The following is a 14766-nucleotide window of genomic DNA, read 5'->3' on the forward strand; positions in this document are numbered from 1 at the left end:
TTCCTATTTTTAAAATCTATTCCCATTTTAAAGTTCCTTCTTGACTTGTCTTCAAAACTTTTCTAGTTGCATTATATTTTTCTAGAGTTACACTGATCAGATTTACACAGTGCCCTTCCTAGGACAGATGGCAGAATACCATTTTATATTTGGACTGGTCAAATGAAAAGAATGAGGGATAACTGATAAGGTCTAACATGGTGCCTGACACATACTAAATCCTTAATAAAAACATGGTGATTTATTGGAGAGGAAAAAAATTTTGAAGCAAGAAGTAGACTATTAGAGTAGCCTGGATGGTTTGAGGCCAGAATTAGGTGATCAGGTGAGTAGAAAAAAGGGGATAAATGCAAGGGATGATATAGATACAATCTATTTGTAGACTTGGTGAGAACACAGCAGGAGTCCTTCTGTAAGTGGTAGCATATTGTTTCATTCCAATTGCATATTGTTCCCCTTATGAATCTGTATGTTTTATTTCCACTTTTATGTTGCTTTAGTTCTCAATTCATTATCTAAGTGAATATTCTATGTCCTCAGAAAGCATATCTGCTATTTTTTTCTGTCCTTCTTTAGTGATTTGTACAAAATGGGAGCTCAATAAACACTGATGCTCACTCAAGTTTTAGGACTTACTGTCATTGAAAGGGAGAATATTGATTTTATCAAGGACTAGAGAATTCTATGCAATAGGTTTCAATGAAATAACCTGAGAGAGGTTAACCCTTTTTGGAAGTCCCATTATAAATAATTCTGAATAATAGTGTTCATCCAGGAATATTCTAGAGCTTCTACTTTTTCTATAAAATCCCTTTCCTTTATATTTTGAACTTTAGGCCTTGAGTGCTCAGCACTTGGATCTATCAAAGTACAAAGCAGTCCAAATATCTTAATACAATTTTAAGCTACTAAAGCCCAAAAGTGAACTAAGACTTTTGGGAGGCTCTTATATAACTCACATTAAAAAAACAAAACAAAACAAAACAAACAAACAAAAAAAAAAAACCTTCAAACTCTGTGATGCTCTCTTCATTTGCATTTCTTAAAAGTTATGAATGAATAACTTGAAAAAGTATTTGTTAAGCAATTATTATATGCTAGACACTGTTAAGTGTGACATATAGAAATTCAAAGTGCAATAGTGCCTGCCTTCAAGGAGCTAACATTCTAATAGGCTAAGGCAATACATACAGAAAAATAGGCAACCTCAAAGGGACTTTTAGTCTGAGTCACATGTGGAGACAGATGGCATTTTCTTTCCAGCATCAATGCTCTTATTGATTATTGTTATCGGAGCAAGATAGTATAAAGTAGGGATGGAATGAGGAGGTATTGGGACAGAAAGGCCAATGAATATAATGAAAGTCAAATTAAAAATTATTTATTAAGTACCAACTGTGTGTTAGGCCTTATGCTAAGTCCTGGGAATACAAAGAAAGGCTAAAAAAGTCTCTGCTCTCAAGAAATTCACAATCCAATGGGGGAGAGAGAGACAACAACTTGTAAATAACTATGTACAAAGAGAGATGTATACAGCATAAATTGAATACACAATAGAAACACCATTTAGTTGGTAAGGAGAAGAACTGAATTCTTTTTTAGTCAAGCTCTTCCATTTATTGCTTATTTGACCTCAAGCAAGTTATTTTTCTTGCCAAATTTCCTCCTCTGCAGAGTGAGGGGGTTGGACTAAGTGATCCAGTTCTCTGGTTCTATGAATGCTTTGACTCATTTAGTTGCTTATTGAGGAGGCAGAGTAAGGGAATAGAAGTCAGAGCAGAGAAACTCCACAAACTTAGAGACTGCTGAATTTTTTCAATATTTCATCATTTTCATCTACTAGAATATATAGTTCATCTGAGGTGACTATCACTTCTTTCATTTAGCCTTTTTTCTAGCATTATAAGACTTCAATGAATAGAAACTGCCTCTTAGACAACAATGGAAATATTTGTATCTCTTTTCTGAAGTTCCTTAAGAAAATCATTACCGTTAAGAGTAAAAAGGGAAAAGCAGCCCTCCACCCTGTCTTACTGAAAATCCAGATTATAAATTCTATAGTACAAAATTGCTTGAAACAACAAAGACGCATTTACAAAGGAGCCAATTTATCCTAGCACTGAAAGAAGTCTAATCAACTCAAGTTAAAAAGGCCAAGTACAGGCTATTGTAAAATCTTAAACACTTAACAAGTTTAGATGGTGAAAAGGTTGTAGATTTGGAATTGCCCATGTTTTGACATTAGAAAAAATTATTACCGAATGAAACTCATTCTTTTTGATGAAGTTAATTCAATTCAATTAAATATCATTTAAATACCCACTGTATGTAGAATAATATTCTAGGTAGTATGGATGGGACAAAGATTACATATAATTTTCAAAAATATATAGTAGAATAAGGCACAGTCAATCATAATACACAAGGGAAGAGGTCTTGAAAGGCTATTTTTAAGTATAAGTAAAGACAGGAGTAAAGGCATGGCAATCCAAAAGTGGGAGCTACTACTAGGGAAGGAAAGTTTTTCAATTAGGCTGAATATATTGCCAGATTATAGAGGACCTTTAATGCTAGATAAAGGAGGTTGAATTGTATTTGGGTGGTATAATCAGATTAAAATGTAGATATTTCTGGCAGAGGTAAGGTACTGGAGTGGGAGTTATAGAGGGTCTGCGTGGATGTGGAAATAAAGAGGAAGATGATAATCATGACAGCAACAGAGTACCAAATATGAGTAAATGTATAAATAATTCAAGATTATTTCTTTTCTCCAGTTATTTGTTAGTTTATTTTAAACTTCTACCACTGAATATATAATACATGTTTATTTCAGGTTCTTTACTTCATTATATCTTCAGGTTGTCATGTTTCATACTCTAAGATGACATTGCCAATAGAGGTGTTATCACTTTATGTGGGTAGGACCAAAAATACTCATGTGGAGCCCTGAAGTTCTCCCCATTACAAATGTGTGATGCTTGTCCTTTTTTTTTTTTTTTTTTTTTTTTTTTTTTGTAGCTTTGATTACTGTTTCCAACTCATTGTCTCTTATTGCAAAAGCTTCATGAACCTTTTTCTCCAAGGAAACTGTCCTTCTTCAACTGTGATTGCTTTTGCATTATTATAATGAGACTCCCTTAAGAGAAAACCATATCCCAAAACTTCACATTACCAAATATGCAAAAGAAAAGCATAAGAAATAAGACAAAGCTGCCAAAAGAGAAAATGGATGTAGAAACCTGTCAATCTTTTAAGACATTTGTTTTTCCTGAGAAATCTTGAAATTGGTGGTGAGAGAAAAAATAAAGACAACAAGTCTTCTCGAAGTTTTATTTTGACCATACCTACTTTGTATTTAGGATATAACATTAAGATGAAAATTAAATGTTACCAATTTGTAAATAGGGTTGGTACAGAGGCAACTGGGAGGTGTAGTGGATACCAGAGCAAGACTTAGAGCAGGGAACACCCGATTTTAAATCCTATCTTATTCATTTCCAGCTGAGTAACCCTGGGCAAGTGACTTAAATCTCTTTAAACTTTAGTTTCTTCATCTATGAAATGGAGATAATAATAGCACCTATCTCATTAAATTGTTGTGAGGTTTAAATGAGTTAACATATGTAAAGTGTCTCATGAACTTTAAAGTGCTATATAAATGCTTGCTATTAGAGGTTAAATAATCATTTGATTCTCTATCACATTTTAAAACACAGATTTTTGCAATACTGAATCTCAGTTAAAGTTATAGATGATGCCCATAGATAGGGAGACAACCTTCTATCTTCAGGGAGCACTTATTCTGTCAGGCTTTGCAAAACTGGAAAGTTTCAGAATATGGACCCAGTAATGGGTTTTGGAACTTTAATTGGACAATCAGTATAGTTAAATGATTTATGACCAATATGTAAAGCATTGGGGGTGTAACTAGCCATGAATATTTACATACAAAGAAATTTCAGTCTAGTTTAGTGGAAGAAGAACCAATTAAAAAATAGACCTTTGAAGTTTGGGAAGGGAATAGTAACCAAGATGGTGAGGTATCTAGAAACTGATTTATTTTTAAAAATAGGTCAGAGGAAGTGAAAATGTTTCACCTAAGAAAAGAAAACTTAAGAGATTGAGCACAAAAACAGAATAGCTATCTTCAAGTATTTGCAATCTTGTCCTAAGGAAAGTAGTTATAGTTTTTCTAACTGCCCCCAGTGGGAAAAATAAGAACAGTGAATGGGAGTTTCAGAGAGGCAGAGTTCAGTTCAAAGTAAGAATAAACTCAATCATTAGGGGGGAAAACGTAGAATGGCCTGAATTTGGGGTCAGGAAGGTAATAAATTATCCATTGTTACAGATTTTCAATCAAAGACTAATTGACTACCTATTGAGGTTATTATAAATGAAATTCCTGTTCAGACAGGGTTTTTTTTTTTTTTTTAATTTGTTAACCTCTGAATTCTCTTCCAACTCTAATATTCTTTGATTTCATGTATTGCATTTTATTAGAGGTATTAATAGCAAATATATGTGGTGGCAATAGTGGTCTATGATTATAATTAGGCAATGGAATGGTTATTTAATGAATGCTAATTGGATCTAATCTTTGGTTTTAAAACTGGTACATTGATTTGGATCGCCTAGCATAGTAAAGGGAGAGATGCAAGGTGACCAAATCATTTAAAGCCTGCTGTTGAGTAGTTCATCTAGAATCAACTCAGTGTGCTTTCACACTTATTTATTCTCTGCAAGTGAACATTGGTCTCATTCCATCAAAGAAAGATACTTTGTATCTAAGAGTTTGCTTGTCTAAAATAAGTTATATGTTCCTGTCAGGAAAAGGGAAAATATTTTCTCTCTTTTCCACAATAAAATAGGTTTATCTTAAATTATCTGAATGTCCTTTCTTTTTCCTCATCAAGACTCTCAAATAACGTTTTACTTTGTAACCCCCTTTATTATAATGTGTCACTTGAAAACCATATTGTAGAAATGTGATATTCTTTGTGTTCACCTGAGTGACAAAACTAAGAAACCAAGCCCAGAATTCATTCCCAGTCCAGATCTCACTTTTTATATTAAACTGCCCCTTTCTTGTACTAATTTGAAATCTTTTACAATTCAAACATACAAAAAAAAAAAAAAAAAAAGGTTTCCTTTTGCTTTAGCAATTTTTTTCTCCAGGAAGGATTTGCAAAGCAAATTACTGGTTCAAACAAAGTAAATATTTAATTTACTTTAGAGTGTAGAATTGTGACTCCTTTTGAACTCACTGTAGCTTCAATGTTTAGGTTCAGATGATAAATATTCTAATTACAAGTGGCTTATTTAATTCCACTCAGCAAATATTTATAAGGCATCTCCTTTGCATGAGACTGTTTGAGGCACTGGGGATAGAATGGTAAGATCCAGATTTTGTTCTCAAGGAACTTATAATCTAATTTCAGTAGATAAAGATTCACAAATAGTCAATAGGATAAATAGGTTTAAAGGAAAGGTACAAAGTTTATGGAAAATTTAAGAAGAGAAAGAATCTTTCCCTTCATAAAAATGGCAAAAAATAGATGAAGTGGCAGTTGATTTGAGCCTTGAAGGAATGATGATGATGATGATGATGATGATGATAGACATTTAGATGGCAGAGATTTTTGTAAAAACTTGCTTAAAAATCACCCTGTGAAATAGGCACTATAGGTATTATTATCTTCATGTGACAGGTGAGAAAACAAAACTCAAGGAAGTTAAGTGGCTAGTTTAGAGTCATAAAACTAATAAGAATCAAAGGTAATGTTGAAACCCACCCAGGTCTATCCAAACCCAAGCCTCTTCCCTCTATACTGTACTGCTTTTCTTAAAAGGCAGAGCCAGATGGAAATGGATTTCTTTCAAAGAAAGGAAGCTAGGAGAGGGATAGGAGAAAAGCACCAAAAATGGAAAGACAAGAATTTAGAAACAGACTATTCCAGTTTTTCAAGTACTTGAATTCATGTAGGAGAATAGAACCATAGATTAAGAACCAGCAGTCTAAATCTTGTCCAAAGATAGAGAGTATCTAGTCAAACATCCTAATTTTACAGAGAAGGAAACCTTTGCTACACACTGGATGAATTTGTAAGACTTGAGTTAGTTAAAAAAAAGAAAAGAATATGGTCCAAGCAGAATAGACTTTTCTGGGAGACTGGCCCTTGCTTCATTGTACAGTCTTTGTTGAAGAAGGCACATCTTCACATATAACAGCTGCCATCAATTCAGGTCTACATGGGACTCTGATGCATATATTCTTTACTTCATTTTACTTTTTTAAATGAGAATGTGGTTTTTGGTGAATGCTTCATTTCTATTTTTCTTTGTTACTCTTTTCCTTTTCACAATAGAAATTCATTTTGTGTTTTTCCTCACACCAATACCTCTTAAGTCAATAAGGATTGTGACTCATCAGTTGAATTTTGATATTATTGTTCCCTTTCCTGCCTTCTGGCATGATGTCTTAGCAGTAGGCATTACTTTTTAAAAAGTAATACTATTTCTCATTGGAATGATAGTTTATATTCTTGTTTCCTTTCATTGTGTTTCCCTATTATTTATTGTATTATAAAATATTTATTAAGAACTAAAAAGAAACTGTCAAAACATTTCTCTATGAATAATGTTCTTTCATGAACAGTATTCAACTATGTGCTTTAACATTCCCATGAATCTTTGGACACTATGTGCAGGGATGTTTGATGGATTTTGTAGGTGAAAATTATGTGCCATTGAAGATGGAAAAGATGGGATAGCTGCTTATATTTCTGTCTTGTGACTGTTTTATAAAAGCCTGGCATAACCAGGGAGTGGGATTTTTTTGGGAAACAAATGTATGTATCTCATATGTATCTCAAAGATTTTCTAAGTTTCCTAAGTTTCCATGGGAATTGTTCTGATTCTCCATGGGAGAATTTTTCTAGTTTTTTTTCTTTTTTCTTTTTTTTTTAAATATGGTGGCACATATTACTAATATATTGGAAACTATAAGATCTAGTGAAAAGAGCATTGCAGTGGGAGTCAGAAGACTTTAATTTAAATCCCAGCTTTGCCACTTCCTATAAATAGGTGCTACCTATAATTATGGACAAATCAATTAACTTTTTAAGGTTTGTATCCTCATCTATTCAGTAAAGAGAGATTGGACTATGTGTCTAAAATTTCTCTCCTCTACCTATGATTTTGTGATCAATGAAGATTTTCTTTTGGAGGAAAATACTAGAAAGTTATTGCTGTTATTTCAATTGGTGAAAGTTAAACATTTATGTCATGAAAAATGAATGCTGTATTCTCCTAAAAAATAAAACAATTTTTATAGCACCATTTTAGAAAAGTCAATAATTTTAGTTCTACAATAAAATGCAAAATGGCTGATAATAAAGATGTCTAGATCCTTCTAACCATTTTAAGAAAAAAAAATCAACCTCAATATTTTTGAACCAAAAAAAAATGGAAAAAGAAAGCATTAAGAATCCCTTTAATTATGATTTTCCTACCTCTAGTGACATCAATTGATGCAAGATACGGTGCACTGATTAAATTTTCTTGCAACACCATGAGAGCAGATGACTATAAAAGTTACTAATCTTATAATCAAGTAGAATATAATCATTTATTACATTATTACATTATAATCATGTAGAAGACTAAATAGCACTAAGTAATCCATGCTAATTAGGAGGCTTAAACTGATAGATCTTTAGAGTTTAGGAATTCTGAGCTTTCAGATCTAAAGTAATCAGGTATCTGAACAAACCAATGAATATCTGGGAAGTAGGAGGGGAAGGGAAATTATCTAACAAATTATCTAAAGAGGGGCAAATTGGCCCAGGTTAGAAATGTGGCAAATCAACTGGACCCATGAATAATGATTGCACTTCCATCCTGAGGTAAAATAGGAAGAACCAGTTGGGGGCAGGAGACTTGCTAAACTATTGGTCAGTAGGAAAAAATGGGTCTTTGTTGTTCAAGATTCACACCAGCTTCTTGTACCAGCTTGGTTTTTAGATTTTAGGATAACATGGTATAGAAGAAAAAAAACATTTAGAGAAAGCACATTTATATTAGAATTCTAACTCTAATACTTCCTGTTTCTGTGAACTTGAACAAGTCACTTAACCTTGATAAATCTTAAATGAGAGGGGTGAGGGCTAGAGTCTTTTATACATCTTAATATTATATATCAAAAATTTTAAATATTCTATGCTATTCATAATAGCATATGAATGTTAAATTTTATATTACTTCATTATTCCTGTTTTCTAAAACCAACAGTAATTACCTTTGGGCTATTTGTAAGGGCTTATTTGAAAATAACTTTGGGCTTTATTTGCATTATCAATCTCTAATCCAGAATTTCTACTGAAAAGCAGTTTCTTGCTTTTGTTCTTTGGATGACTAACTGGAAGATTTTTTTTATTATTTTCAATGTTTTCAAAGATGAAAGATTTCCAGAAGACCAGAAGTATATTCCAGGATTCATTTTCATGCTACATTTTCAGGAGTTGGTAAAATAGGTTAAATAGAATAAGTGCTTCTATGTCATTCTATTAGTACTGGAGAATAGTTTGAACAAGAACAAATCCAAATATCCTTTACACATATAATTCAGAGAGATAAATGGATAGATGGCTAAACACATCAACAAATAGACAGATAGATAGAGCAAACAATTAAGTGCTTTTTATGTGCCAGGAATGGTGCTAAGCTGGTTGGTTAGTTGGTTGTTGTCCTTCATCATTGAAGAGGACCAAAATGATATCACTTCATTGGAGTGGCTGGTAAGACCAAAGTCTCTACCACAAGTCGAATACAAATATGAATGGAGTTAAGTGTGAGATAAACACATACAAATAAGACCTTCCTTGCTCTCAAAAAGCTTACATTATAGAAAGGGGAAGCACAAAAGGGGAAGAAATATAACTCCATGGTCACATAGTATTGAAAAGACAGACCATGAATTGGCAGAAATCCCAAGGCTCCAACAGGATAAAGAAAAAGTTGCCTTACCAATTAGAACCAAAGGATCCAGAGGAAGAATTCAAGATACTGATGAGGAGCAGGAGGAGGAGAAGACTGATAGTCCAAATAGAAATGACATGGAGTGGGTTGTTTAGGAAAGTTAAAATACTAAATACTAAAATACTAAAATTGTAACTTTCAAAATTATTTCCCATTTTGATTATAGCAACTTTTATAGCTATTTCACACATGTAATTTGATGACCAGTGTTAGAAACCATAATTTTTGGTAGTTTAATATCTAATGGTAGTGTAATTGTGTTGCTAGTGTTAGGGAAAACATTTTAAGTGAAATATCAGCATACACAATATGGCATTTTTATTCCCACATTTCCTTCATTTCAGAAATGTCCTACTTTCTTTTCACTCTTGTCCTTTTATCCCTAATTTTGAAGAAGAAATTCAGATTTTTATTTCTTTATAATTCTCCTACTCAGCAGACTCCTGTTGTTAAAAGCCAATTGCTTTAAGATTACTGTAGTTGAAAAAAAAAAGAGATATACATACATGTGTATATCAATCTAGCTATATCTATTTAGATAAATAACCTTTCTACAAGAAATTCTGATAATATTAACCCTTAGTCGTATATTGGGGGATAGGGGAGTCATTATCTGGTCTCACTGTTTTAAGAAACTATTTTCTATCATAAACAATCTACAATAGTTGGCATAGAGAAGCATTGTGCTGCCAACTTTTATGACTCAGTTTCAAATCATGACAATCATTCATTGAATGTGTGTGTGTGTGTATGTGTGTGTGTGTGTGTGTGCATGCATGCACCTGCCTTTCCTCTCAGTTTCTTAGATTGGTTTAAGGAAAATAGATATTGAACAGAAATTATGTTCTTTATCTGAAGCTACTTTTTCTACATTGTTCGTATTTCCATTGAGTCATAATTAGCACAGTACAAGAGATGTTACTTGAAGGTGTCAGTGGTAAAAGTAGTCAGCATCTGTGGTGTACTTTTTTCCTGTAGCAGACCAACTCTGTCTTATTATTAGTTATTATTATTAGTTATCTTCTACCAGCTCCATGGGACAACTACCAACCTGCTCTCTATGGGTGATGGTCTGTCTGTCTGTCTCCCTCTTTCCTTCTCTCCCCCTTTTTCTTCCTTGTGCAATTTAAATGGATAAGGGCTTTTCTCATTAAGACTGTGTATAAAGAAGAAGGCACAACAAAGACTTCAATCAATTCTCCCTCTTCCAGTTATTTACCAGAGAATCTTGCTACAAACCCTGGATGCTTATTTCTCTTGAGAAAACTACATTTATGAAATCAAAAAAGCTGCTTAAAGATATTACATAAAGGGGGCATGTAGATTTGTAGTTAGTTTACAAGGCTATATTTAACATCCTTTCAGCCATATATTTATTCAGAGTTACATGTACATTGCTTTAAGAAGTTAAAGATTCAGACTTCACTAAGAACTTGGTGACACTCTGTTGCTGTTATTCATCCTTCATTTTTCAAGCAGATCAATGACTTCATGGAGTGATGTCTTGGCTTGAGCATGACTTACATTTAAGTGAGACAGAGTTGTACAAAATCAGCCTCACTCTCTTCCAGAGTCTTCAGAGTCCAGTGGTAAGACAAAACTCAGAATAACTGGAAATAGCCTGGGATGCAACATTTGACCTTGGCATCCTCAATGACTGACCAAGCTCTAAGTGTTCTATGGTACCTGCTTCTGTTGCCTTCATGGCTTTTGAAACAAGTAGAATCAAATTCTTTTCATCCGCCCATTCTTCCAGAGGAGAGTCTTCACATGCTTGGGATAGATATCTCCCTAACTCATCAATGGATTTGAAGCTTGTCAATCATCCTCATTGTGATTTAGTGCATTCTCTCAAAATGGTTTTACCAGGGTGTGGCCACTGCACATGCTATAGCTTCTTGGAGCTATGGGTGAAAGTTGGGAGAAGATGAATACCAAAAGGTAGAATGAGCACCCCGGAAAAGGTCTTGGCAAGCCCTCACATTAGAGATGTTAGCCCTCCTGGAATATCTCATAAGATCCCTTTATAATTCAGTTGGAAGAAAGTTCTCTGAAGTGGCAGCTGCCTCATATTATAATTAACCTGACCTTTTAAAGAGCTCGTTCTTTAGAACATTTGTAATTGTTCTGTTTTTTTTCATTAATAAGGTAGAAAATGGACATTTTGATTCATTAAGGAGTGAGAATAAAAAGGGATCTCTAAGACCATCCAGTCCAATATGATCCTAAACAAGCATCCTTTCTGTAAAATCCCTTACAAATGGTCATCCAGCTTCTTCTTTGTCTTATATGGAGCCAAAATTTACCTCTTAGCAATTATCATTTCAGTTCTGTCCTTTAAACCAAACAGAATAGTTCTCACCCTTTTTCCATGTGTTAGTTTTTCAAATATTACCATTGCAGATGGACACCCACTCTGCAGCTTAGAGTCTTAAATAGCTGCCTATAGGACTAAGAAATTAAATGATTTTCCCAAGGCCACACAACCAGTATGTGTCTGTGGTCGATCTTGAAGCCAGCCCTATCCACTATATTACATAGACTCATTCATTGCTTAATTTACTAAACTGGAATTGGATATGAAATGGTCTAGATGAGCCCCATGTTTTAGTCACAGGATTTAGAATTCAACAAACACATATATATCACTTTATAGATGAACAAGCTAAGGAGAGAGATTAAATGATTTGACCTCTATAGTATATCATTAATATCTGATATTTAAATCCATTGTCTGATATCAAATTTAATGACTTTTCTATTTCACTACTGCCATGTCTAAGACCTTGCATATATTCAAAAACTGCAAATGATGGGAGAAATTATCGTTTAAAAAAAATAGAAAATTTCGTATTAGGAAAAAAATACTCATTCTGAAGAGTATCCCAGGCTATTTTTTCCCAACAGAACTTCTTAGAAACTGTGGAAAGTATATCTAGTACACTACAAATACTAAATTAAAGGAGTTGACCCAGGCAAGGATAATTTGCAGTTATATTGAACATGCCAAACTTACATTATAGAGGGGATTTCCTAAGGAGCGTTATTTAGAGCAATGGGGGAAAGGACATCATGTACTTTTGTTTAATTTGTCATCACCTCCCAAGGATCAATCTTGAAGAGAATTTTAATGTTAAAAAAGAAATAACAGAAACCCCTTGGTAACATGCTGTAACTTGTAAGGAATGGAAGTATTGGTCAACAGAAACAGAAAAAATTTGTGTTTAACTGTTTAATATGAATATTGTGATCTTATGAAAAAATGCATCCCTCTCTGATTCCTTACTTTTCAAGTTGTTCCTTCTCTATTCTTTATTGGTTGTAGAACTTTACATATTCTCACTTCTGATTTCAAGAAGTTATGGCTACAAAACCCTAATCAGCAAATGGGTTTAACCAGGTTGAGAGTAACTTACAGACCTCAAACTCATCTGTGAGTTAAGGGGATGTCTACCCCAAACTATGAAAATTTCCCTCAGTGGAACTGACAGATGAGAAAATTTGTTCTAATGGCCATGAAGGCAGATGAAGCAGGCACTATGAAGTGCTTAAAGCTTGGTCAGATGCCAGGGTTATCCACTGTATCCCGGGCTATCTCTGGTCATCCCGACTTTTATTTTGTCTCTAGACTTCAATGACTCTGGAAGAGAGAATGAGGCTAATGACTTTGCAAAATTTTGTAGCAGTCTGTTAAACTCAATTCATATAAAAGTCAAGCCATCACCCCATGATGTCATTAGTCCTTTTCAAAAACCAAGGACAAACAACAATATTCATTGTATAACTCCACATTCTAAAGATGGTTTTCACTGTCTCCATTCTTTTGTATCATTCATCATTAGAATGCTTTATTGTCACCACTTTTCTACTAATAAGTGCCTCTGACAAGCAGGATCCCATCTGGACTTTCACTTTTTTGTGAAGTAATTTATTTTGCTCAAAAAAAAAAACAATGGATATGAATATAATTAAATGAAAAAAGAGTAGCTAAGAGTAAGAACTACCTCTAAAGAGAAAAATATACCAAAAACTCATAAGCCGATGAACCTATAATACCAAAGGCTGCCAACTCATTATTATGTATAGTTTTGGCTAGCATATAGTGGAATGAGCATATGACTGAGATTTAAGCAGAGAAAATCTGTTGCTGTCACAGCTCTTACACTAGATGTAACTAGTTTCCAGGTAAAGGGCATCCTTAGGAAAATGGCCAGCCTGGAGTTGAACTATGTGGAATGAAGGAGGTAGATCTCTGATTATGCTACATCACACTCTTATTAGGAAAATACTTATTCTTAAGAGTATCCCAGGATATGCCAAATGTGGTAGAAATTTGGTAAAGCATTAGTCTAGCATAAAGTTGACACATACCATTTTAAGCCACCAGAATTTCTGAAGATATACAACATGGTGAGTCAAACACCATCGACCTATAAAGTAAAGAAGCAGGTAGTCTTATCTTTGTCAAAAGAATTTACAAAAATTCCTCAATGTGCTTACCCAAATTCTGAATTTCCTACATTCCCCAGCCAATTGTTCTCTCTCATATTCATTCAATATTCATGGGTACCTATGTCATGGGAATAAATCATTTAGTCAACAAACATTTATTAAGTACTTTCTGTGTGTCAGGCACCAGGCTAGCTGCTGAGTATATAAATACAATGAATGAAACAATCTCTGTTCCCAAGGAAAATACAGTCTAATAAGGAAAACAACAAGTACATCTATAAGTTTACATAGAGTTCATATAAAAAGAATAAATACAAAGGTATGGATATGGATATGAGCAGTTTAAATGTTAACATGAAATCTGCAGGAATTATGAAGTATTGCTTAAAAATGTTTGTGGCGGCCCTCTTTGTAGTGGTGGATGCCCATCAATTAGAGAATGGCTGAATAAATTGTAGTATATGAATATTATGGAATATTAGTGTTCTGTAAGAAATGACCAGCAGGATGAATACAGAAAGGCTTGGAGAGACTTAATATGAACTGATGTTGAGTGAAATGAGCAGGACCAGAAGATCGTTGTATACTTTAATAACAATACTATATGATGATCAATTCTGATGGATGTGACTCTCTTCAACAATGAGTTGAACCAAATCAGTTCTAATAGACCAGTCATGAATTGAATCAGCTACACCCATGAAAGAACTCTGAGAAATGAGTATAAACCACTACATAGCATTTCCAATCCCTCTCTTTTTGTCCACTTGCATTTTTTATTTCCTTCACAGGTTAATTGTACATTATTTCAAAGTCTGATTCTTCTTGTGCAGCAAAATAACTGTATGGACATGTATACATATATTGTATTTAACATATACTTTAACAAATTTAACATGTTTTGGTCTACCTGCCATTTGGGGGAGGGTGTGGGGGGAAGTAGGGGGAAAATTGGAATAAAAGGTTTTGCAATTGTCAATGCTGAAAAATTACCTATGCATATATCTTATAAATAAAAAGCTATAATAAAAAAGAAAGTATTGCTTAAGCTGAATCTTGAAAGAATAGAGGGAGTAGAAGAGGCAAAAGTGAGAAAAAAAAATCTCATTCCAGGCATAGAGAATGGCCAATGTGAAGAGATGGGAGGGTATGAAAAACTGAGAAAAAGCCAGCTTGACTGAATCACAGAGTGTAGGAGGAAGAATAATGTACCATAAGGCAATGAGCTAGTGATAAAAAGAATCTATGTTCCTTGACTTCATGAAGTTTAGAGCATAA

The 14766-nt window shown here is 33.7% G+C and overlaps 1 protein-coding gene across 3 annotated transcripts in view; it reads left to right on the forward strand.

Annotated features, from left to right (window-relative positions):
• Positions 1-14766, forward strand: part of RPS6KA2 (ribosomal protein S6 kinase A2) — a 503566-nt gene that overhangs the window by 314582 nt on the left and 174218 nt on the right. The gene's annotated exons all lie outside the window — the stretch shown is intronic.

The sequence above is a fragment of the Sminthopsis crassicaudata genome, chromosome 4 (assembly GCF_048593235.1).
Source record: "Sminthopsis crassicaudata isolate SCR6 chromosome 4, ASM4859323v1, whole genome shotgun sequence".
In the NCBI taxonomy this organism is placed as follows: domain Eukaryota; kingdom Metazoa; phylum Chordata; class Mammalia; order Dasyuromorphia; family Dasyuridae; genus Sminthopsis; species Sminthopsis crassicaudata.